Consider the following 22,770-nt stretch of genomic DNA (forward strand, 5'->3'; position numbering starts at 1 on the left):
AGTATTATTGAACCTGTTTGTGTAGAGGAGGGTTCACACAGCTGCTGCCGTGTTGTACCTGTACTGTGGGTACTGATGCTTGCATTGTTGCTGCCGTGCTCTACCTGTGCTGCTGCTAGGGAAGCTTTCACTGCTGCTTCCGTGTTGTATCTGTACCGTGGGTACTGATACTTGCACAGCTGCTGCCATGCTGTACAAGTACTGTGGGTACCGAAGCTTGCACAGCTGCTGCCGTGCTGTACCTGTACCGTGGGTACTGATACTTGCACAGCTGCTGCCATGCTGTACAAGTACTGTGGGTACCGAAGCTTGCACAGCTGCTGCGATGCTGTACCTGTACTGTGGGTACTGAAGCTTGCACAGCTGCTGCCGTGCTGTACCTGTTCTGTGGGTACTGAAGCTTGCACTGCTGCTGCTGTGCTGTACCTGTATTGTGGGTACTGAAGCTTGCACTGCTGGTGCCGTGCTGTACCTATACTGTGGGTACCGAAGCTTGCACAGCTGCTGCCATGCTGTACAAGTACTGTGGGTACCGAAGCTTGCACAGCTGCTGCCGTGCTGTACCTGTTCTGTGGGTACTGAAGCTTGCACAGCTGCTGCCGTGCTGTACCTGTTCTGTGGGTACTGAAGCTTGCACAGCTGCTGCCGTGCTGTACCTGTACTCTGGGTACCGAAGCTTGCACTGCTGCTGCTGCCGCCATGCTGTACCTGTACTGCGGCTAGGGAAGCTTGCACTGCTGTTGCTGTGCTGTACCTGTACCGTGGGTAGGGAGCTTGCACTGCTGCTGCTGTGCTGTACCTGTACTGCGGGTAGGGAAGCTTGCACTGCTGCTGCTGTACCTGTACCTGTACCGTGGGTAGGGAGCTTGCACTGCTGCTGCTGCTGTGCTGTACCTGTACTGCGGGTAGGGAAGCTTGCACTGCTGCTGCTGTGCTGTACCTGTACTGCGGGTAGGGAAGCTTGCACTGCTGCTGCTGTGCTGTACCTGTACTGCGGGTAGGGAAGCTTGCACTGCTGCTGCTGTGCTGTACCTGTACCGTGGGTAGGGAGCTTGCACTGCTGCTGCTGTGCTGTACCTGTACTGCGGGTAGGGAAGCTTGCACTGCTGCTGCTGTGCTGTACCTGTACCGTGGGTAGGGAGCTTGCACTGCTGCTGCCGCCATGCTGTACCTGTACTGCGGGTAGGGAAGCTTGCACTGCTGCTGCTGTGCTGTACCTGTACCGTGGGTAGGGAGCTTGCACTGCTGCTGCTGTGCTGTACCTGTACTGCGGGTAGGGAAGCTTGCACTGCTGCTGCTGTGCTGTACCTGTACCGTGGGTAGGGAGCTTGCACTGCTGCTGCTGCTGTGCTGTACCTGTACTGCGGGTAGGGAAGCTTGCACTGCTGCTGCTGTGCTGTACCTGTACTGCGGGTAGGGAAGCTTGCACTGCTGTTGCTGTGCTGTACCTGTACTGCGGGTAGGGAAGCTTGCACTGCTGCTGCTGTGCTGTACCTGTACCGTGGGTAGGGAGCTTGCACTGCTGCTGCTGCTGTGCTGTACCTGTACTGCGGGTAGGGAAGCTTGCACTGCTGCTGCTGTGCTGTACCTGTACTGCGGGTAGGGAAGCTTGCAATGCTGCTGCTGTGCTGTACCTGTACTGCGGGTAGGGAAGCTTGCACTGCTGCTGCTGTGCTGTACCTGTACCGTGGGTAGGGAGCTTGCACTGCTGCTGCTGCTGTGCTGTACCTGTACTGCGGGTAGGGAAGCTTGCACTGCTGCTGCTGTGCTGTACCTGTACTGCGGGTAGGGAAGCTTGCACTGCTGCTGCTGTGCTGTACCTGTACTGCGGGTAGGGAAGCTTGCACTGCTGCTGCTGTGCTGTACCTGTACTGCGGGTAGGGAAGCTTGCGCTGCTGCTGCTGTGCTGTACCTGTACTGCGGGTAGGGAAGCTTGCAATGCTGCTGCTGTGCTGTACCTGTAGTGTGCTCGCACTGTTGTTGCTGTACATCTCCTCCGAGAGATGGTAGTTTGCACTTCTTCATACATACTGTACCTGTACTGTGGGTGCCGAAGCATGCACTGCTGCCTGGATGTACATTTTCAGTGAAAGAGTGGATTGTGTACTTGTACAGCCATGCTGTGACTGTGCGGTGGCTTGCACTGCTGCTGGGAGATTGATATACCTGGCTCTATAAGGAGGGTAGCTTGTGCTGCTCCTGCTGTGCTGTACATCTTCTTTGAGAAGGGTTGTTTGCACTGCGACGACCTGTTCTGTGAAGGAGGAAGTACAGTGCTGTAAATCTGAACGGGAGGGGGACGGGGCATTGCTGGTGCCATGGTGTACTTGTGTGTAGGAAGGGAGTTTGCAAAGCTACTACCAAATGTACTTTTTCGGGCAGGAGGGTAGTTTGTTGTGAGTGAGTGAAGCTTGCACTTCTGTATATCTTCTGTGCTACCTAATGTGCAAAGTTGCTGCAGATGTTTGCAATGTTTCTGTGTAAGAAGTTTGACAAGTCTTCACAGAGTTCTTGGGAGGGAGTGATGTTGATGAAGGCCTAGGAGGGTGTGGTGAAGTCCTTGAGGATTGAGAAGATCTCCTTGCTACAGTTGGCGCTCCCTTCGATGTGATCAGCTAGCGCTCTTTTCTTAGTGTCTCTCAGTTGCTAGTGGTACTGGCAGAGTGAAGACTTGTAGGTGGTTCTGTCGGTGGTTTCTTGGCTGTCTGGCCATTTTCTCTCTAGCCATTTGCAGTGTCATTTGGCATCTCGAAGGTCCTCTGTTTACCAGCTGGCCTGCTTGTTGAATCTTCTTTGCTTGTTGGGTTGGATGGGTGGGAGGGAGCCTGCACAGTTCTTCATCCAGTAGTTAAAGTTGGTGATGTCCTTGGTGAGGTTGTTCATGGGTTTGGTAATCTGTGGTGAGGGTGTTGATACAGTCTGATTCTGAAATTTCCCCCCAGCTGTGGCTTGGCAGGCTGATGCTGGTGGGTGCGTTGCAAAATCTTGGGCCACACTCAACTTGAGCTATGAGGGCTGGGGTGGGTGAGTGGAATTTACTATGGTAATCCTAGAGTCGTCCCACATGTAACGCTCAAATTTAGTTTGAGGCAGGTCCTATAACCTCAATAAACTCAGAGACATAAGTCTGGCAGAACAAAGCTGAGTTTTCAGCAACCAGACAGTGGATACACATGAATGCATTTGGCATCTTCTTTTACTCCTTTGAAGTCATCCTACTTGTTATGTTTAAAGCCAACAGACTTCAAAAAAAGGTCTACTGTGATTCTGGCTTGTCAGACTATGGGGACAAAGAATGTCCCTGTCCAAGGGTCAGCTAACATTTTCCTGTGAAAGGAAAAACCTCTTTGAAGTGCTCCCCAAGTGTCATATGAAAAAACCCAAGCAGATCTGTCAGGCAAGACGTGACATTCAGAAGGATTTGACACCTCTGTGGTCATAAAAGACCACAGTGGTGTCTCTCACAGGCCCATCCTGCATATTTTCGTTTGCCAGGTTCAGATGGGTCCTCTCTGCCAATTCAGGTCAGCCTATTGTTTGGTCCTGGGAGCAAGTCAGACCCATTCACGCTTATTCAAATGCTAATTACTTGCTGGCAGAAGTGGCAGAGCAAAATGCAGATTTAGCATCCAGGGACTCCAGGTAGGGCAAAGGTAACTTTTTAAAAGTAATCTTTCTAATGTATTTATTACAAACCAGTATTCACTAGTGAATTGGGCTTGTGATACATATTTAAAAAAGTTTAAAAAATGAAATTTGTAGCTTTTTTCTATCTGGAGATAATATTCAATAAATAGAATATTGTATCCCAGTGCTTTCCTATGGAACAGCCAACTCTGCTACAATGAAAATAGTTTTTAGAGCTTTATTACTGTAAGGACAAGTTTATTATTACATTTTTTTACATGTTATACTTTAAAATATCATGCACCCTGCCTTATAGGGAGTGAGACCTACCTTGGGGTGACTAATTGCTATTTAAAAGGATGGTTGTCAAAAAGGGATTATTTTGACTGGTCGATTTTACAGCTTTAAAACTCCGCAGCTAGGCTACAATGGTAGGACTGGAGGCAGGTTATACAGTGCTACTACAGTGGGTGGCACAATGAGTACTGCCGCACACTGGTAGCATTTACTTTACAGGCCCTGGGTACACTTGGGACCATAATATTCGGGACTTTAAGTAAATTAAAAGTGCCGTTCAGGAGAATACCAACCATACCATGTTGGAAAGAGGAGCATAGACACCCTACCCCTTGTTAGCAGGGGTAAAGTGCACAGGTTTCTATCATCAGCAAACATAGGATTCACCAAAAAAGCGAAACAATCCAGAGAGACCTGCAGAAATGCCAGATTTCCAATACGGTAAATTTTAGAATGATGTAAGCTTTCCGAGAATAGTTGTCTTTCTTTTTGTGAATCAGTATCTGCCTTAACCTAAAGATCAAAGTCGAGTGAAGAAGGGAAAACTCTTGGATTAAATCCTTGCAGACAGATTAATTGTGAAACTTTGATGCAATTATGAGTAGCATTGCTATACAAAAGTTCTGCAATTGGCAAATAATAAGCCCATTCATCTGGAGTAGTATTAAAATGTTATTGAAGATACGGTGAAGACGTTCATTAGTTCTTTTTGTTTGTCCGTTAAACTGAGGATGGTAATCAGAAGAAAGAGTTTGTTCAGTTTCCTCTGCCTCGAAAATCACACCTCGAAAACATGAAAGGCATTGAGATATGATTGTTTGAGGTAGACAATGAAGACAAAAAATACTTATGTCCTGTCGGTAACATGCACAAAAGTCAAAATGTACCATATTTGACAATGTGTGAACTGCATTAATTATTTGATGATATCCTTCTGAAAGTGGAAGGCCATTTTGAAGTCAGTAAAGATCATATGTCACTATTCAGAGGCGACTTGCACAGGCTTGAAAAGTGATAGCTTAAGTTGAAGACAAATGGAACAAGAAAGAACATATTCTTGAACACCACAATGAACATCTTAAATCTAGATCTAATGTATTCTCCACTACCCTGTGGCCAGAAATAGTAGCAGTATGACTTACCTACATCACATCAAGCTGTCGCTTTTTGGTTGGAAAAAACTTGCTTGTTGACTGAAATACATCTCTTTAAGGCGTACAAAAGGTGCCTCCAGACGAGACTCCTGTTATTTGAATCCATTTGTGCCGGAGCTACCTTAATACTTTTTAGGAAGGACTGAACCATTCCAACCACATGGTCACGTGAAATTAATGATTGTTCATAGGTAACTATTGGCTCACCAGTCAATATCAGCTTTTTAGCAATATCTGGAGGTCACAAAATTGTAGCCTGAGTAAACATTATTTTAAACAAATTCAATGTCTTTTCAACTCAAGCATCCCAAAAAACTCCTTTTATGAATGAATGAACTAATTTATTTATTTGCGTGGTTACTCAAAACCATTACAATAGAAAAGAAGAGCACTACGTTTAAAAAGTAAACAGTGTAATTAAAATCTAGAGGTCTAATATTCAAACTTTTTAAAATCAAGGTAAATCTTTGTACTCAGCAACTATTAAACATTTTACATGCTCTAGTTAAGCTAATCAGGCAATACAAGATAGTTTGAGGCCTCTGCACAAGTGCCTGCCTGATCACTTAGCGGGGAGTGTCCATCAGCTTTGTGCGAGTGTTTTGTACAACTTTACCAAACATAGACATGTGCTTCACTATGTCCAGAGTATAAAGTTGATGGACTGCCTCCTTTACAGTTCGAGTACTCAATTGTAGCAAGATGGGCCTGAGATAAATTCTGCGAGCTAAAAGCAAGGCCGGGCAACAAAATAGAATGTGGGCCAAAGACTCACGTTTATATTTACAGAGCCGACACTCCATGATCTCTGGTCTTGCTGACCCGTGGGGTATAATTCTTTGAGGGGGAGAGGGTGTAGTCTGAACGCTAAAATCCTATGTAAGGCTTGTTTCCCCACGGCTTGCGTAAGGTGGAGTTTGGAGCTGTGCTCTGTTTGTGGGAGGCTTTGGGACTCGTGGAATCCTCTTGTTACCAGCGATTCTATGTCCAAGATACGAGAACGGAAACTTACTTGTTTATTTATTGTGCTTTTGATAGCAGCGTACCTGACAGTCTTGGGGTCCCAGTTATCTGTTGCAAGTTGCAAAAGGACTTTAGCATAGGCGAGACCCGCTGACCAGGGATTGCCGGGTTCTAAGAAGATACAGCCTTCATTGTGTTCTCTGGTGCCGCCGTTGTAAGGTAGAAGTATTTACTCAGAGAGGCCATCTCTTCCAGTTTTTGCTGGTTGAGGTTGAATTCCAACCAAACCAGATTGTTCCTGGTGCAGGCGGGTAAGTGAATAGCTTTTTATAGGCTGTGCAGTGGATTTTTTCTAGATCTTTCGCAGGTTTTCCTGGGAATGCCTGTTGTGCATAATTGAGAGATGGTATTAATTTCACCCTCAGAACTCTTTGAATAGCCGTTGTTGTAGGGCTATATAGGTAACGTATAATTTACAGAGGGCGTAGGTGATGTTTTTCCCTTTCATCTGCATTTTGTGGAGATGGACTCCTGGGCGGCCTGTTTCACTAAACCTTCAAGTAGTTGTAGTGATGTGTACAGTCCAAAGTCAGCTGACCGAGCCTCCATTTTGCCAGTTTGTTTTAGGGTATTGCCCGAAAATTACTGTTTTGGATTTTGATGGATTGGAGACTAACTTGTTTTTGATGTTGTAAGTTGCAAGGGCTGTAAGTGCTTTTTGTAGGCCAATTTTAGTATGGTCTAGGAGTACCAGGTCATCGGCGTATTGCATTAGTAGGATCTTGATGCACCAAATCCTGGGTTTGGTTAGTGTGGCTCCAGTCAAAGCTTGGCCCATATCTGCAGTATATAAATTAAAAAGCATCTGGGGATACTCTGGGGAAACATGGCGGCAGCTAGCTGAGCTGCCGCGGTGCTCCGACCTGTGTTCCCGTTCGTTCCCGTCCATCAGCGTTGAGGATGTTTGGTCACCGACTCATCAAGCAGCGGATCTGTTTGTGAACACCACGTAACTAAGCTCTCCCCAATTTTTTGATCCTTTTTTAGACTTTCGGCGTTTCTGTTGTCTTCGTTCTCCCACACGGCAGAGTCCTCGCTTGTGGATGTCATGTGCGTCGATGGGGCATGCCTGTCTTGCACGGCGTTCACTGCCGAGCTTTCCCCGCCTCCTCAGCTTGAGCATCGGCCTCGGTCTAGGTCCAAGCCGATCCCATCACGGAGCCTGCTGTCGAATCCTCCATCGCTACGACCGCCGATAGCTTCACAAAGTACGTGGCAGGCTGCTTCAGGCTTGCTGCTTTGGTATCTGGCAGCACTGGAGCTCCGTCGAGGGAGAAGGACCCGCAGCCTCCTTTCGGGACCCCGAGGTGGCTCAGTGGGGTCCGGTTCCAGCTCCGGATCCGTTTTCTTTTTGCGCACCGGCAAGGGACGGCTGGAAACGGTGGAGGAGGCTATCGAGGTAGGATGCGAGAAGGCGGCTGTCACGGCTGGAGTTGCACAACCGGTTGTTCAGAGTAAGCAAGGGGGTCAAGCTGTTTATGGCGGTGAGTCAGCACTTGAAGACTCGAATGATCCCGGCTTGCTGCTAGCCTCAGGAAACTTTCCCAAATCAAACCCAAAGCAGATAGATAGAAGGGGGGAAAGGGGTACTCTTAGTAGTGAGGAGATTAACAACACTGGAAAACCAGGGACGAGTCTGGTATAGAATCAGAGCCCCGCAGTAGCAGTAGTTACATGACACTTGATTCAAGTCAGATAGTATTGGGAACTCCCTCAAAAAAGAAGATATCCTCCTATCTATCTGGAGAAGTTAAAGCGAAACGAGCCTTTACTTGTAAAACAGCAAAGAGTTCTGAAAACTCCAAATGAGCAGCCAGTACCGGGTCAAAAATAACACCGTCGTTGCGGTCTTATTTTAAGGCGATCCCGCAGATCCTGCGTCTCTCAGACCAGCAGCCTTTTGAAGATACCTCCTACCTAATGGCATCATTGGAACTCCCTGGGTCTATCGCACCAATTATTTCTGATACCGAAGAAACAGTCTCCTCCATAGCAAGCGTGATGCAGGATAAAGCTGAAAATGCTAGGGTTGACGCCATAATTAATAATCCCAGTGAGATTATGCTCCCCCAATGTGGGGCCGAGGCTGGAGGTGGGACGGAAGTTGAGGTTGAAATCGAGGGGGAGGCTGTTAACATTAAGGTTGGCTCTTCAATCCCAAGAACTCAGCGGGGTCGCTCATTGCTTCTCCTACTTCTATCACTACCCAAGTTATAGAGTCTTTACATCCTACGGGGGCATCGACTCTTTCACCTCCCTCTGTGTTATACTTAGCTACACCATCACTGGAACCTCATTTGGAACCTCACCTGGCCTCACAGTCACTTGGGCTCCTAAATAACAACGCATCTTCAGAAGATGAGCTGCGGGGGGGGGGGGGGCAACGGCCTTTCCGGATACCACTATCCGTAGTGACGTTAACCCAGACCTCATACCTACATTCGATGTTCTCGTCTTTGTCAGCAGACATCAAGAAAGGGTTTGAGGCGTCATCTGCTATTCAATCGGAAATCCGGATCTTTTGTGAGTCCTTGGACAGCAAAGTGGATGGCCTTGCCTCAAGAACAGAAGGACTGGAAGACACAGTGTCGGGTCTTTCATTACACTTGGATGAAGCCAAGGCAGACATAGTCAAGCTCAGGAAAGAGGATCAGATATTGGCGGAAAGAATGGAGTCATCGGTGAACAACGCACGTCGTAGTAATCTCTGCATTGTTAATGTTCCAGAGGGCAGTGAGGGGTCTTATATTAAGCTATATATTATTGAACTCTTAAAAGACTCCTTGAGATTAGATCAATTGGTGGAAGAATTGTCTGCGGATATCCAACGGATCCATAGAGATCCCTTCAGGAAGAACCCTCAAAGAACAAAGCCGAGGAAAATATTACTGAATTTTCATACCTATACTCTCAAAGAGACCATTTTAGGCCTGGCCCTTAAGCAGAAGTCTCTGAGTTGGAAGGGATTTAACTTTCAAATTAGGTCCGACCTCTCGAGGGTCACACTAGACAAACAATGGGAGTTTGGAAGGAGGCTCGAAGCTTTCAGGAGCCTAGGGGCGGTAGCCCAATTAGTGTTTCTGGCAGCCTTGAAAGTCATGCATAATAATACAATGCATAATATCAGGTCAGTACAAGCAGCCGATGAATTGCTGTTGTCCCTGGGGAGAGAAAAATATAAAGATAAAAGTAAGGGGTCTTCAAGTTAAACTATGAAATTTCTAGGAGAGCAGTATGCTTGGGAAAGAAAAGCTTGCTTAAATAAAGAGTTGGTGAAGGAGAGGAGGAGGGGCGGAGGGGAGGAAAAGGAAATATACAGTATAAAAAATAAATAAATAAATAAAAATATAGGTTACTATAGTAATTAACAAGAATAATGCAAACCCAAAACGTATGACTTTGTTTCTCTTCTCTTTTAAAAAGTTTCAATTTTCTTTTTAAAAAAAAATCTTTTTCCTCTAGGCACATTTAAAGGTTTAAATCTAGATAGGACGGGAACTCAGTAGGGGTGCCATCTTCTGGAATATCCAGATAGATAGTGCAGGGGTTTCCCATGGGAGGGGGGAGGGTCTAGGGGGTCACGGGGGTGTGTGGCAGGGGAAAGAATTTCTTTAAAAAGTCCTCAATTTTTGCTCAGTTCTAGTTTTTTCATTTTGGTTTTGGAGAGTCTTATATCTAAAGGTAAACATCAGCATTAACGTCAGTGGTGGTTCTGCCTTAGATATCAGCTATTGGGTGAAGGGGAGGTTGTTCCTATGGAGAAGTTAAAAATTCTTTCCTGGAATATAAATGGCTTGCGTACTAGCCCAAGAAAATGGAAGATACTGCAGTATCTGCGTGATTCAGATGCTCAGGTTCTTGTACTTCAAGAGACCCATCTTACAGAGACTGAGATCATCTCTGTTGTTAAAAAGAACAGGTGGGTTGACTTCTGTGTGTCTACTACACAATTTTTAAATTCCAGAGGGGTGGCGATTATTTAAAAAAAATGCTTAAACGCAAGGCTAGTTGATAAACTGGCAGATCCAGGGGGCTGATGGCTTATTGTCTCTGTAGTTGTAGCGGGGGCTCCGGTTACTATAGCGGGTTACTATGGGCCTAATCTTGATGACCCTTCTGTTTTGAGTACCGTGTTTTCCCACCTGCTTTCTTATCCGGAGACAACGATACTGGCCGGAGACTTTATCATAGTCTTAGACCCTAAACTTGATAAATCCCTGACTAATAGATCGATAATCCCCTCTAAAACTAGGGCCTTTTTACTTGACAAAATGAAGGAATTCGGCTATGTTGACATTTGGAGATTAAGATCTGGGGTTCAACAAGGCGTTTCATTTCACAATTTTAAATACCATCACAAGTCAAAAATAGACTATATCTTGATCAGCCAGCAATTAGTTAAGCAGGTGCAAAACATCTCTCACCTTCCTTTCCATTTATCTGATCATGCGGCTATATGTCTAGAATTAGGTGGGTTGTTAAAAAACCCGCCTAGAATTTGGTCGTTCGATCGTTCATTACTCACTGCTCCCGATGATATCACCTTTTTAAAAACTGAAGCACAAATATTTTTCGATAATAAAATTGGGTCCGCTACCCCAGGTTGCATATAAGATGCATTCAAAGCCTTTTTGCGAGGCCTAATAACAAACAAGGCCTCACATAAAAATAAAATCTATAGAGGAACCGTTACCTCATTGGAAGCCGATATGGCTAGGGTGCAAGAGAATATCTTGCTACATCCGGCCGCTTCCCCGGAAATCTCGAGAGGTTGGCAAGATAAGTTACTTACTTTAAAAGGGGAACTGGGTTCAATTTTGAATGCGCGAGTCCTTCAGAGATGAGAGGCCAGTAAGCTAGCACATTTTCAATATGGAGAGGGGGCTAGGAAGCTTCTGGCCTGGAAAGCCAAAACTGATCGAGTTAGAAATAACATAGCTCAAACCAAGGTAGATAAGGTGACGTACTCGGCTGATGTTGACATTAGAAGCGCCATCCGCAATTTTTTTAAGAACATTTATCACGAGGACAAACATATCGAGGCGAAGCAAGTTGATGATTGGTTGAATAGGGTACCTCTTCCCTCTCTCTCATCTGAACAGAGGGCCACCTTAGATAGACCTATTTCGCAGGAAGAGGTTAGCTGTGCCATCTCTGACAGCAAGAAAGGTAAGGCAGCGGGTCCCGATGGCCTTCCTTCTGAGGTCTACCTGGCCTTGATGCCAATAATAGCCCCTCCTTTAACCTTGCTGTTTAACCAGATCTTTCAGGCAGGGTTGTCTCCCCCTAATTCGTGGAATGACGCTTCTATCACTTTGATTCTGAAGCCAGGTAAATCAGCCGCAAGATGCGGGTCATGTAGACCGATTTCCATCTTAAACGCGGACTATAAGCTTTTTACGTTTGTTCTTGCCAGTAGATTGGGGGCAGTGGCACCTTATATCTTACATCAGGACCAGCGGGGCTTTGTGAGGGGTCGCCAACTCTTTGAACTAACCTACGATCTAGTGGGGGCTATAGATATGGCGACTGCGGACTCTCTTCCCCTTGCTGTCATTACGTTGGATGCTATCAAGGCCTTCGACAGGGTGAATTGGACATTCCTGTCGGGGGTCTTGGGCAAATTCAACATCGGGGAGGGATTTTGTAGAGCGGTGAGTCTACTCTATCAGAAGCCCACTGCCTCCTTACTGGTCAATGGTGAACTGTCAGTCCCATTTACCATCACTCGGAGTACCCGGCAGGGCTGCCCCCTCTCCCCTCTCCTATTTGATTTATACATAGAACCCTTCGCCCAACGGCTGAGGGACGACTGTAACATCAAGTCTTTTACCTATAGGGGATGGGAGAGGAAAGTAGCCCTGTACGTGGATGACATTCTCATCTTTTCTTCAGACCTGTGTACTGCTCGCCCCTCGGTAATTGCTCTGGCTCATGATTACGGTGAGATATGTGGACACCAAATCAATGCATCTAAAACGGAGATAATGCAGTGGAATGATCCTGAGCCAGTGGCGGGGGCCCAGTGGAGTCATTCTATGTGCTATCTTTTTTTTTTCACAACAGTTTTATTGATTGAAGTAGGCAAAGCAATAAATGTGGCACTCCACAGTCAGGAGAAACCACCAGACATTTTGATACAATTTACATCACAGGGCCAGAGTCCAATCAAGAGTTATAGTCAAACATGAAAATTGGGAACTTCCCCCCCACCCCTACCCCCCCGAACTCCACCACCCAAACTCCCCGTCACCTCCCCATTATCCCTCCCTAACCCTGTGCACGTGTGTAGAAGGAGCATCAGCGCCTGGTCATGGTGAGGTAGATATGACGCATTTCACAGGCCCATGTGAAGGTGTGTGCCTAGGGATCTTCCTCAGGTTCCGCTGGGGGATCTAGTGGCAGCTCCCTATAGTCAGCCCACCTCTTCCATATCTTGAAGTGCTTGCGGGGGCGAATATTGGTCGTTCTAGACCCATACAAAAGTCTAACCCGGCCCTCCATGCACACAGGGGGGGGGGGCCTCTCGTCCTTCCAAGCGCGGGCTAGATCCCTCTTGGCCAATACTAGTCCTAATAGCAACAAGTGGCGTTTATATATGTTCCCACCTACCCCTTCAAGGATGTGAAGTAGCCCCAGGCGATGAGTGCGTGGAAGGTCCCAACCCAGTACCTCAGACAGGCAGTTCCATACACCCCTCCAGAAACCAACTATTCTAGGACACGACCATACCGTATGGAGCAGCGTACCCACCGCCGCCCCACAACGCAGACATGCCAATGACTCAATCAATCCTGCCTTCCACAGCCGCTCACGGGTATAATAAGCCCTATGGAGAATTTTGAATTGGATTAGTCTGAGCCGTATCGCGATGGCAGTCCCCCGCGGGGACTCCAGGGCCTCCCTCCAATCATCCTCGTCCATGGGGCCAACGTCAGCCTCCCAGGCCGTCCGTAGGGGAAGAAGGGTGGAGGAGCAGTGAGTGACCATCGTTTGGTATATACGGGACACCTTTTTATCCCCGAGGTCGCCCATGAAGACCTTCGCCTCAATTGGGCTAAACTCAGGAAGTGAGTCTAGATTGGCAATGCTGGGTGTCAGTGCATGTCTAAATTGCAGATAGCAAAAAAACTGGGTCTGGGGCATATGGAACTCTGCACTGAGCTCCTGGAACGATTTGAGCGTAGTTCCGGACATCACGTGTCCCAGCAACGAGATCCCGATTGCGTCCCAGCCGTCAAATCCTGACAGCGAGGCAAGTTCGGAGAGACGTCCATTGTGCCACAGCGGTGTTTCAGCAGTTAGTCTGCTCCACCAGCCCATGCGACGTAACGCCTGTCGCCACACAGCGAAGACAGTTTTCGTAGCACTAGGCAATGTCCGCCGCAGCCGGGCTGAGTAGAGGAGCATGTGGAGCGTATTGTCGCCCATTAATGCGCGCTCTAGGGCGTAAGCCGGATCACTGCTGTCACTATACCACCAGTCATTTAGGATGAGCAGGTGGGAAGCTTGATAATAGGACAGAAGGTCCGAGGTGGCAAATCCCCCACAATATGTAGATAAGAAGCATGTACGCAGTGCCACCCTGGCAGCCCCCCCAGCCCACAGGAAGCGTCCCAGGACAGAGTTGACCTGCCGAAACCACCGGGGTGTGATGGGGTGGGGATAATTCTGCAGCTGATATAGGAGGCGCGGAAGCGCCACCATCTTAAAAATCGCGGACCTACCAAAGATAGTGAGGGGCATCCGAGACCACGTTTTCACATCTGCTTGAACCCGCTCCCACACAGGCATTATGTTGCGTTCCCAGGCAAAACTCACCGATTCCGACAGGAACACCCCCAGATATTTCAAACCGCCGGCAACTACCTGCAGTCCCGATGTCCAGGGGTCCGTTACAGCTCCACCCCCAAGGACCCATAGGGTGGATTTGCGCAGGTTCAGGTAGAGGCCCGAGACCTCCCCAAAGACCCGCATTATTTCCAACACCCGCGGCCCCGAGCGTCGCAGGTCAGTAAGAAAGAAAAGGACATCGTCCGCGTACAACGCGATTCTATCAGAGAGGTCCCCAGTCCACACAAAGCCACGCATCTGTGCATCTATGCACACCCAAGCGGCCAAAGGCTCCATGGCAAGGGCGAACAAGTAAGGGGATAGAGGACACCCCTGCCGGGTCCCCCGTCCAATGCTAAACGTCTCTGACACCGCCCCCGGGACTCGTACCGCAGCCGTGATGTCAGTATAGAGCAGCCTGACATATGACAAAAATATCGGGCCTAGATTGAGACGGGGCAGAAGCGCAAAAAGGTATATCCAGCTCACCGAATCGAAGGCCTTGTTGATATCAGCTAGCAACAAAGCCGCCTGTTCACCCGTAGCCCCCATGGCATCCACCGCGACCTGTGCGCGCTGGATATTATGGCGCGTTGCCCTGCGAGGCATGAAGCCAGCTTGGTCCGGGTGGACCAGATCTGTTATGTAAGGGAGCAACCGATTCGCCAGGGCCTTTGCCAGTATTTTGGCCTCTACATTAAGTAAGGAGATGGGGCGATAGGAATCATGTCTATCCGGGGGTCTACCTGGTTTCTGAAAGACCACTACTTCGGCATGGCGCCAATCTGGGGGTAGGGTGCCCGCGCCGTCTCAAGTGCACGACGATAGTGGGAGCCTAGTTGTACATGGAACTTCTTGTAAAACTCACATGGGTAGCCGCTCGGCCCGGGGGCTTTACCTACATTGAGCTGTCCCAGGGTCTTCCTGGTCTCATCCGATACCGCTTTAGGCGGCAAATCATCTATGAATTTAGCCACCTCGTCTGCAGATAAACGGTCACACGGGGCATATTGTGTCGTGAAGTAGCTAGCAAAGCTCGCCGCTAATTCGTTCGGGTCAGTAATAACCACCCCGTCATCAGCAGTAAGACCTGGCAGCGTAACGGGTTGAAGGCTGCGTTGACAAAGTCTATGGAGTAGTGTGCATGATTTATCTCCCCACTGGTAAATTCTACTCCGCGTGGCCAGCCACGCCTGTTTGGCCTCATCCATTAAGATCGACGCATATGATTCCTGCGCCTGGAGAAGCAACCGTATCACAACTTCATCTCCACCTCCCCGACTCTGCTGCTCTAAGGTTTCCACCAGCGCGGCCGCCGCCGTGATTGTCTCCCGACGCCTCCGACGGGCCGCAGTACACCACGCGATGTCCACTCCCCGTATAGTGGGCTTCAAGGCCTCCCACACCACCTCTGCGTCGACGTCATCTATCAGGTTTTCTCGCCAATAGTGGTCTATGGCCTCCCGAAGATGTCGGACATATCCTGGCTGCTGGAGATGCCACGCGGACATCCTCCACCTGAAGGGCTGACGTTGTCTAAGGAGTTCCACCCTGACCGATACCGGGGAGTGATCGGACAGTCCCCTCGGTAAGATCTCTGCCGCTTTCACTCTGCATAGGCATACTCTGGGCACAAACACATAATCTAATCGTGAGAAGGAACCATGCACAGCAGATACAAATGTGTACTCGCGCTCTGTAGGGTGCATATGTCGCCACGTATCCACCCAGCCCATTCCTTCACTCACAGCATGCAGCCTAGTGGGGGGGGGGGGGGGAGTCCAAGCATCTCCTGGCGCCTCTGACGGTCCATACATACATCCATCACCTCATTCCAATCCCCCCCAACCACCGCCAGGGACTCCGGGATGTCCTCCCACACTGTGAACAGCCTCTCAGCCAGGGCCCACTGCAGAGGGGGGGGGGGCATATACACTCCCAAAGACCACAGGCTCTGTGCCTACCATTCCCTTGACAAAGAGATAGCGACCCTGTGGGTCCACCCACTGCTTCTCATGGACGTAGGCCACCCTGCGATGAATTAAAATAGCAACCCCTCTGGACCCCCTGGAAAATCCGGCGTGGAAAACCTGATGATAACCAAACCTCTGCAGACTGAGCACCTTTGATCCCATCATATGAGTTTCTTGGAGCAAGAGCACATCAGCGACCTCTCTCTTCCCCCAGCGCAAGACCGCCCCACGTTTAACCTTGTCCAACATCCCCCTGACATTCCATGTAATTACTCGCAGGGACTCCTCAGGGAGTCTATGTATCGCATTAGCCATAATCAAGTGGGACCCGCCAAGGAGGCCCTCTGCGCCAACACCACCCATTGCGCACCAACGTCAGCATCTTTGTAAATAACACGTGCATTTCCCCCCCTCTACCCCAGGACCCAAACACAACAAGAAAGGCAACATCCGCTTTCTCCCACGCCCCCCCCAACCCCCCCCATAACATTCCCCATCCCCGCGACTCGCACCCACACCCCCCCCCTATACCTCATGGAACTATGAAGTACCTGTCGCGGCATGGGCAGCCCCGAGCCCAAAACGGAGGGCCCAAGACCAACCATGCCAATGGATCCCAACTAAGGAAACAAAAGAGGTCGCTGTACTGTTCCTATGGGAAATGGGGGAAGTGTCTAGCTGGCATGACCACGGATGTTAGAGTAACATCCTGGGGCATCCATTTTGTTGGATATAATGGCCTCACACACCCCGAAGGATGTCATGCTTCATCATCGGCAGTTGCTCCTCGTCGGGGAGGCGGTGCAATCCCCGACGGGCTCACCTCAAAGAGGGGCTCTTTGGCGGAGATCTTTTTCCAACTGCCTTATGGTGAGGTGGGGGTGTGTGGACCGGGCTAGGTGTGGTGGTGTGTGGGGTATTAAAATGTAGTAAGGGGTACCGGAATTCAATTTATTCTGGGGGTCCCCTGGCTGCAGTTAAAAAGAGGGGTTAGGCTCACTCCGAGTCAACAAGTTAGGTCAGGTGACCCTAGATGAGGCTAAAGGTGATGAAGGTCGACATGTTTCACGCTATGGGTATAGTCACCCGCGATTCATCAGGACCGTGTAAATGTGCAGTGTCAAAACATGCTAGTGTCATGTATGCTATGCATAGCAGCATCTAATGTTTTTCCTTGTTTTCTCTCCCTTATGTCCAGGCATAGGAGTACCCACAGAGGTAAACATAAGACATACATGACACTAGCATGTTTTGACACTGCACATTTACACGGTCCTGATGAATCGCGGGTGACTATACCCATAGCGTGAAACATGTCGACCTTCATCACCTTTAGCCTCATCTAGGGTCACCTGACCTAACTTGTTGACTCGGAGTGAGCCTAACCCCTCTTTTTAACTGCAGCCAGGGGACCCCCAGAATAAATTGAATTCCGGTACCCCTTGCTACATTTTAATACCCCACACACCACCACACCTAGCCCGGTCCACACACCCCCACCTCACCATAAGGCAGTTGGAAAAAGATCTCCGCCAAAGAGCCCCTCTTTGAGGTGAGCCCGTCGGGGATTGCACCGCCTCCCCGACGAGGAGCAACTGCCGATGATGAAGCATGACATCCTTCGGGGTGTGTGAGGCCATTATATCCAACAAAATGGATGCCCCAGGATGTTACTCTAACATCCGTGGTCATGCCAGCTAGACACTTCCCCCATTTCCCATAGGAACAGTACAGCGACCTCTTTTGTTTCCTTAGTGCAAAACACGGACACAAGCTGCAACTGGACCTTCCACCCACCCCGTGGGTGGTTAACCGTGTCCGTTGATCGATTGATCTCCTTCTCTAATCTCCCTCCTTTTGATACAAATGGATCCCAACTCCCCGATACCCAGTAGTCTCATCCCCCCACCCCTCCAATGACTCCCACCTTAGTAGGAGAATGGCAGCCCCTGATGAGTCGTCCCCGAGCCACTCTCCACCACCCCACTCATGTGCAATAAGTCAGTCTCGAATTGACGCTGAGGCATCAATAAAGCATTCTGTTCGCTGGGCCTCAATCGCATCGTCCCCAACCATCGGGAACCATACCACTAAACAGGGAGCACAGAGTACCCGAGGCCTTCAGTGATCTTTCCCAGATTGGTCTGAGTCCTCAGTTCTGCCGCTATCTTGTGTACCAGAGACAGAGGCTGACCGCTTCCGTGATTTGGACCCCCGATTTCTCCTGCTCCTGCCCGTTCGGTCTCCTCGTTCCTGCGATGACCCCCTCGAAGAGCCCGGGTTCAGTCCCGGCTGGGCATGCGGCCTGAGTGCCACCGTTTCGTCAGTCCATTTAAATAGAGCTTCCGGGGAGTCGAAAAACAGCGTTTTGGACTGGAAAATCACTCTCAGACGAGCCGGGTACAGCAGAGAATATTGGAGATTCAGGCCTCGCAGCTTCGCCTTAGCGTTCATGAAGGATTGACGCTGTTGCTGCACGAGCTTGGTATAGTCTGGAAAAATCATGATCTTTCGGTTCTCGTAGAGAATAGCATCTCTGGTTCTCGCTTCCTTCAAAATGGCATCCCGGTCATGATAATTCAATAGTCTTGCTATTACCGCCCTGGGCCGTTCACCCTCCGGCGGCCTCTGTGTCAAGGCACGATGCGCGCGTTCAACGACGAAGCAGGTGGATAGAGCCCCCGGGGGCAACCAGCCCATCAGCTACTGAGTGAGAAACTGTTCCATGTTCCCCTTCTCACATCGCTCCGGAAAGCCGATGAAGCGGAGGTTGTTTCGACGTGCGCGTCCCTCCGCATCCTCCGCCCGGAGCGCCAGGCCCTTGTGCGCAGTTTCCATTGCCGCCATCCTCTTCTTTAGGGAACCCACGTCGTCTTACACCACCGAGATTCTGGATTCTGCTTCCGTAATCCGCGCCACTGCATTCCGCAAGTCCTGGCGTAGCAAAGTGACATCCGCGCCCACCGCGCCTATCTTGGCGTCTAGCATATCCCTGGATTGGGTGATGGCAGCCATAAGCGCAGCGTTGTCCGGCCCCCCTCCTTGTCCTCCTCCCGAGGGTCCGGGGCCCCCACTGGGTCCTGTGAATTTATCGATAGTCGGCTGTTTGGTGGGGCCGCCACCTCCTCCCCTGGTCATGGTTGCAGACTACCCGTGGGCCAGTGATAGTTAAATGCAGTTGCGGCGAGACAGGGTCCTCTATTCCGTCTGCAAAGTCTGATAGGGATCTACACAGCAGTTCTCCCCCCGCCGCGGGGTTCGGACACCTGTATCCCCGACCTGGCACCGTTCATCGGGCTGGCCAAGGGAGGTCCCGGGATCCACACCCCAGTTGTCGGCGGCCCCTGCGTCTCACCCTCCGCCGGCTGGACCGTGCCTCACCTCTGTGTGCTGCAGGCCCGGCGGCGCCGGTCACCAGCCCCCGGTACCAGCCACCACTCCTGCAAATGTTCGGGACCCAGGCTGAGGTACTCACAGTCCGCCGACAGTCACGGGCAGTGCCAGAACCGGGTCGGCCCACAGGCTACCGTCCAGCCAGCCTCCGGTCCGCCATCCACAGAGGGTCAGCAGGGATGACCCAATCCTCCACGCCGGGACCTCCTCCAACTGATCACAGCTCTCAGGTGCCGTCGAGGCCCAGCCGTGGCAACGGCCCGCAGCGATCCCGTGGCGGGGACCACGAAACTCGAGGCCCCGGCTGCTCTGGGTCCGCAAGGCCGCCGCTTCCGGCCGGACGGGCTCACGGCGTCCAGGATCTACCCACCTCCAGCGGGGTTTATGGAGGGCAGCGCTGGCCGCCCCCTGTCACTCGGGGCAGTCGAGGCGCAGGGCAATCGGCGGGTCGGCTGCGCCACAGAGACACCCCCCAGCCGGGAGGCGCCAAAATCGAGGCCCCTGCTTCTCCGCCGCGCGCTAGGCCGCACTCTCCTCTCTGCCGCCCAGCCGTGTCCGACAATCCGGGAGCTCCGCGGACTGCACCGGAGGATCCCTGGTGCCCTCCGCAACGTTCACCTCGCATGGGCTGTGGTGTACTGGCTCGGGGCCAGGATAATCAGCCGGATAATGAACGGGCCGGCGGGAGCTCTAGGAAGCTGCAACCGCCATCGCCGTTCGCGAAGCCACGCCCATTCTATGCGCTATCTTGATCTCACCATTGTCAAAGACATAGATAAAATAGCAACGCTGAATTTTTCTATGGTAGCGAGAGATTGTAGAAAACTTATGAGGTCTTGGTTTTCACTTCCCCTTTCTATTCTGGGTAGAGTTAATCTTGTTAAAATGTCTATTTTGCCCAAAATTTCCTTTTTGTTTAATACTGTCCCACTCTATTTTGAGCCTTCCATCATAGCAAAACTGCAAAGTGATATTAGTTCTTTTATTTGGAATGATCGCATATCTCGGATAGCATGGAAAAAAATCAGGCGTAGGAGAGAAAAGGGGGGTCTTGCAGCTCCAGATCTACAACTATATGCGTGGGCTTTTCAATTCTCCCATGCTAGGATGCTGCTTAAGATGCCTACGAACCTGGGAATAGGCACTATGTTTGCCGCACTACTTAGAGGAGAGAGAGTAGGCCAACAGGGTTTGTTGTTTAAATTTGGGGATCCTAAGTTTTTTAAAAAGGTGAAGCTAAAGATATTGTTGGGATTGATAAAAACGTGGGTTAAGCTAAGAGGTTCCATAAAAGTGGGCTATTTTGCAGGCAGGTCTCCACTGTGGGATTCCCCGGGATGTCCGGGATGGCTCCTTGATAGCTTGGCAACACCTTTGAGAGAAGCCGGTCTGGAGGTCTAGGGAGACCTGTTTATAAATGGTTCTCTCCTCCCTTGGGACGCTTTACTAGCTAGAGTAGGGCCGGGTCTCTCCAGATTCACATATCTACAGATGGCGAGTTAGGCCCACTCACAGAGTTCAGTTAGGGGGAGATACGAACTGGGAGGTGATAGCAGCTTATTGGCCTTGATACTGGACAAACCTCCTGTAAGTAAGGAGATCTCAGTCTGGTATAACTTATTATTGGAAGAGGCAGACGGCGATTTCATTCTACCGGAGACATTGTGGAGCTCTTCCTTTATTGATCAGGACCTCGACAACATCTGGCACTCCTCCTTTAAGATCTTGTGGGACATTGTGAAACCAGCTTGGCTGCGTAGGAATCATCTTTTCACCCTACATAGGGCGTACTACTCACCGCAGCGGCTCTCGAACTTTTCAACGGATTCTCCTGTAGCTTGTCCCAAGTGTGGGTTGTTAGCTGCCTCTGACATACATATGTTTTTTTAATGTCCATTGCTGCTTTCCTATTGGGATTCAAATAGTAAATTCCTGACTACATCTTTGGGCTTTGCAATCTCAATTAATGCAATGACCGCAATCTTTGGAATATCTTTAGAAGTTCGAGGCCCTGCCAAAAACCTTCTTTTTTTATTGTATGTTATTGGCCAGAAGAGAAATCTGTAGGAAATGGAAGGACTCAGCACCCCCTACATTGTTAGACTGGCGTTTCTCAGTCCTGCAAACATCCAAAATCGACCTTGCAAGATCTAGCAATTCCGATAAACGAAACTTCTGGTTTCTCTTGATTTGGAGTTAGTTGATATTTGACCGTGGTTCACCCCCCCCCCAACCCCCCCCCCCCTCTGTCCTATGATTAAGCTGCTTGGTCTACTCCTCTTCTTTCAATATACCCAATGTCATGGTTCCCCCCAACAGTAGTGGGTATCGAATTGCAGCAACATCACCCTGTTATGGTCATATTGTGGTCCTCCATGGAGAGGTGCGAAAATACTGAGTGTCAACACCGACCTGTGGTTGAAGGCACTACCAGTATATCTGTGACAGTATATTCCTCTCTCCTAGTCCTCTGATGCGATATACCAAGGGCGAAAATGAGGACACAAAAAAAAAAAGCATCTGGGCCAAGACGGACCCTTGCTTTAGCCTGCGATTCGTGTCGATTTTCTCTGTAGCAGATTCGCTCGAGAGTTTGAATCTTACCCAAATTCGTGAGTACATCGATCGGATCGCTTGTAATTACTAGTTCAGTAGACACTTTTTCTTGACTGCATGAATTTTGTTCTTGCATTTGGGAATTTAAAAACAATGTCCTAGAAGGTATCCTGAGCGATTACCAGTGGCTAAGATAAATTCAAGTATTCCTTCCATCCCCTAGTGTTTTTGTAGGAGGCACCTTTTGTGTGATGGGTATGGCCAGACACGGGTCCCTTGCTCGTTGTGCCATAGGGCTATAACCTAAACCTAAATGAAGAGATCCAAGCAGATCAAAACTAGTTTGGGGTTTCTTGTGTTCCCACCTGGAGAGGACCTGGTCTGCCAGGTCAGACAGAAATGTTCCTAGTGGAGCAGGACCAAGACTGATTTGCATAAATTGGGCCTCTGTCTAGATTGTCACAGTGGGGAACAGCGATGGCCTTAATGCTGCCCTGAGCGATTGTCAGTAGTTGGGATTCACTCAAGCATTCCTTCTATCACCTTAGGTGCCATAAGTACGGCAGGAATGGCCAGACATGGGTACTGTGCTCTTTGTTCTGTAGGCCGCAAGCTACACCTCACTGATGAATTCTAAGTAGGCCGAAACCTGTCTGGGGTTGCCCGTGTACCCATCTGAAGGGGATGTGGCCTGGCATTTCGGGCTGGAGTGTTCCTATTAGAGCAGTTCCAAGACTGTTCTGCATAAGACTGGTCTCTGTCTAGAACGGCACAGAAAGTAAAAAAACGATGGTGTTGAATGCAGCCCCAGTCAATCACCAGTGGCTGGGATTAATTCAAGCATTTCCTCCATCCCCTTGTTGTTTTTGCAGTATGCCTATTTGAAGCAAGCATTCAGTTTCCCCTTTACCTAA

General features: G+C 49.6%; 1 protein-coding gene across 2 annotated transcripts in view; it reads left to right on the forward strand.

The window, feature by feature from the left end:
• Positions 1-22,770, forward strand: part of OPLAH (5-oxoprolinase, ATP-hydrolysing) — a 270,496-nt gene that overhangs the window by 23,819 nt on the left and 223,907 nt on the right. The gene's annotated exons all lie outside the window — the stretch shown is intronic.

The sequence above is a fragment of the Lissotriton helveticus genome, chromosome 4_1 (assembly GCF_964261635.1).
Source record: "Lissotriton helveticus chromosome 4_1, aLisHel1.1, whole genome shotgun sequence".
NCBI lineage: Eukaryota > Metazoa > Chordata > Amphibia > Caudata > Salamandridae > Lissotriton > Lissotriton helveticus.